Raw genomic sequence first — 3,581 nt, 5'->3', positions numbered from 1 at the left:
ATTCAACAAACTGAAGTAGGATCATTCTTATAAACTTCATCAAAATCTGCATTTTCAACTTTCATTGCTTAGGTTTTTCTTCCCTTTGTAAAAAAGGAATACATTTGAAGTGGTAGAACATATAGACACTGGTTACACTACCACCAGATATAGCCAGAGGCAAAAGTAGTTTCAATATCAAGATGGCTAAATAAAAAGAATGAAGGTCCATTGTAGTCTACATTTCTGTGCCAGATATCTTGCTAAGTACTTCAATGACATTGACATATTTGATCTTCACAACAGCCCTTTAAGATTTTTACCATTTATAAAAAAAAAAGATTTTTACCATTTATAAATCAGAAATTCAAGGTACAGAGAGTTTCAGAAACTGGTTGTGTTTTACAAGTGAGTAACAGAGGCAAGACCCTAACCAGGACCATGTGGTATCAAAGCCCACTGCTACTAACCATGAAAGTATCCTACCATGTAACAAGTATCTCTAGAGCCTACCTAAGGCCTAGAAATCATGAATTTTTGTTTAATTGAATTAAACTTAGTATAGTAATTGAATTAAGAATTTCAGTGAAACTGCAGCATAACTCTTAAAATAATTCCTTAGACTTACATGAAAAAATATTTCCCCTCTATAAACTCAACATATTTTTCTGGATGAGGATGGCTTTATTCTATGACCCCAAACTAGCTGGGAGAAGGCTGATACTCTTCAACAGGTAAGGCCACACAGAGTGAGGTCACTAATGCAAGGTCATCCGAAAGTAATTAAGTGCAGTCTGCCACCAGGACCCAGGAAGATTTGGCTGATATTGCAGGGTCCTGTCCAAAATACACAAAAAGTAGCTTTTGATCCCATGTAATTCCTCATCTTTCAAGGGTTCAAAGGACAAGTGCTCCTCTGAAGTTATTTGCAGGGGGACATAAGGGAGGATGACAGCACGTGGAACAAGATAAAATAGGGTGATGTTTTTCTTCCTTTCCCCCAATTCCTCCAGGGGAGGAGAGTAGAAAACAGCATGTTTCCAGGGTTCTCTCTCTTTGCTCTCTTTCCTACCCTTTGCCCCCATGCTTTGTGATAGTAGAAGGTTATAGACAGAAGTCAGGAATATGAGGTGCCCTGAAAGGGGCACAGAAAGATGGATGAATGAGAATGGCAAATCAGGAAACCGAAGCACTGGATCCCATGCTCTGCATGTTGATTTATTCACCAAGCTCTCAGTCTCCATCTGTTTCTGTTTATGGTGTCATCACTCTACCACATAGGAATGAAGTGCACACATGACAAAAAAATATCTATTTCCAAGGGAGGCTAACAGGGGTGAAGTGACTGATCCATGAGACATGAACATCACAGAGTTATTATTTTTTCTGGCATTGGGACCTAGGGAGATCTCCTGTCTCTCTTGCTCCAGTGTGCTGTCTAGCAGACAAAGTATTAAGCTTTGATCTTGCCCATCAGGAGCTCAACGGAAACATTCTTATGTAAAACAAGAGGGTAGGATAAGGGACCAGGAAAACACAGGGATGGGGTGGGTGGTGACTTCAGTCTCTTATCCTAAACTCCATGTATGGGGTAGAGGACTCAATCAAATGAAAATGTAAATCATCTTATTCCCTTCTCCCAACCCCATCAAGTCATTCATTGTACCACATAGAAATGACACTGATTCACAGTTAAAATAGAAACGTGCATGTATTTTTCTTGTTTTCTCTATATTCTCCAGATCATGCTGCCCCTCAAATATACTCACACCTGTAGGTCACAACCTCCAGCCTCCGCTGCTTCCAGTAGGGTAAAACTCTCAAGATTCCTGACTCAGCTGATCCACCCTCAGAAATAATGAGTCCCTCTTCTTTTTCCCTTCCAATGTACCACTCAGCTTCTGTCTTCCCAGGCCCACTGAGGCTGGAAGGAAAAGGGGCCGAAGCCCCAAGTCAAGAAGTGACCACCGCTCTGCCCCTACTGGAACATAGGAAGGCACTAAATGCTTCCTGGTGAGCATTTTTCTGAGCTCAGTGGGCCAATTCAGAAGAGCAGGGAGGTGGCAGAATCCACCTGTAGGAGAAGGCGGTTTCTGGGCAAGAACTAGAAATCACAGGTTCTGTTCAGTCCAGCAGTTTTAGACATGAAAAGAGTTAGTTGTAGAGTAAGGTGGTTCATGGGGTAAATTGTTTTTCTAAGAATTAATTTAAGGTCTCCTCGTAAAGTGAGAGGAGCTGTCTTTATTGAGGGCTGGGCAAAGGGCTTCTGAGAAATTATTCCTGCTCCCTGTGAACAGTTGGGGAAGTGGATTGGAAAGAGGGCCCTTGAATGAAGTCTCTCCTCAAGGGTTCTGAGGCAAGAGGAACCTTCAGCACAATCTGCCCAAAGCAAGAGTAAGGATTTGTGGTAAATCCCAGAAGGAGATCACAACATGTGGTAAAGCAGAGGCTGGACACTTTTGATGAAAGCTACAGCACTTCTCTTGCCTCCTGATGTGCTGGTGGAAAAGAATCACAACTATTTTTTCAGTACAAAATGAGGAACACTAAATAAATCAGCCAGCAAACAAAGTTCTTAGGAAAATTAGCAGTAGCTCCTCCACCCAAGGCTGAACTGAAAGCCCAGAGTCTGAGGAGTAGGTCTGAATGCTAGGGTAATAATGGAGGTTTCAGAGTAAACACCATAGGCAGGTAATAATGAAGCCACCCTGTTGCCAGGCCAACAGACATTGAACTCTGGTCAGACTCCCTTTAAACCTCTGGCCGAAATCACCCGTCACTGTGAATTTACACTGAGTGAAGGAGGAGACAACAACGTTAAGGTCTTATGGCCGTGGGAAGGTTCCTCTTCCAATACAAAATGAATTCCTCAATGTTGGCAAAGTGAAGATAGGGCCCTCATTGAGTGAAAAATCCATCCATCACAATGGGTGGTTGGTCAGATATGATTCCCTATCACTGCTTCATGTTGCAGCTAATTCTCTCCCTTCTGCTCCTCATCACATTAGTGTCACGCATGGCCTTTCACGTTTGGAAACAACTTCGGACAACTTAACTCCAGGAGACGCAGCCTCTTTAAGATGAAAGATTCTCAAACTTAGTTGTCATCTGCAGCTCTCAGAAGAAAAGAACAAAGAACACGCTAAAGGGGAGCAGAATATGTAGTTCATCAACATCGCCTTTTGGTATTAAATAGCTGGCTCTGGCTTTGCTCACGAAACCATGGGTCTCCACGCCATTTGACATAAGAGCAGAGAACATAAAGAAACAGCAAATTTGTCTCTGTCTCTGCATATTTTTGTCGTTATATACCTAAGAGTTTCTCATTCTGTACTGCTGTTGTAAGTAACTTTTACTGTGTAAATACTCTACGGTGTGACAGGAATTGTGTTATCTGCTTTTCTGGCATCATCTAATCCTCACCACAAGCCTATGAGGTAGGTTCCACTTTTATGCCTGCTTTACCCAAGAGGAAATAGAGGCTGGAGGGGTTTGTCCACAGCACAGCTGGCAAGGATGGGACTCATACCCAGATCATATGACCCCAAGACACACATTACCAATCCATAGGATATTTCCTGGCAGGTAGAGAGTGTGACAGT

General features: G+C 42.4%; 1 long non-coding RNA gene across 1 annotated transcript; it reads left to right on the top strand.

The window, feature by feature from the left end:
* Positions 1–2,213: 2,213 nt before the first annotated feature.
* Positions 2,214–3,258, top strand: LOC112649353 (uncharacterized). The gene is made up of 2 exons (XR_003129548.3): positions 2,214–2,801; positions 2,988–3,258. It is a non-coding gene; the product is annotated as an uncharacterized LOC112649353 (long non-coding RNA).
* The last annotated feature ends 323 nt before the right edge of the window (positions 3,259–3,581 follow it).

Source organism: Canis lupus, chromosome X, assembly GCF_003254725.2.
Source record: "Canis lupus dingo isolate Sandy chromosome X, ASM325472v2, whole genome shotgun sequence".
Taxonomy (NCBI): domain Eukaryota; kingdom Metazoa; phylum Chordata; class Mammalia; order Carnivora; family Canidae; genus Canis; species Canis lupus.
This window is presented reverse-complemented; position numbering and strand designations above follow the sequence as displayed.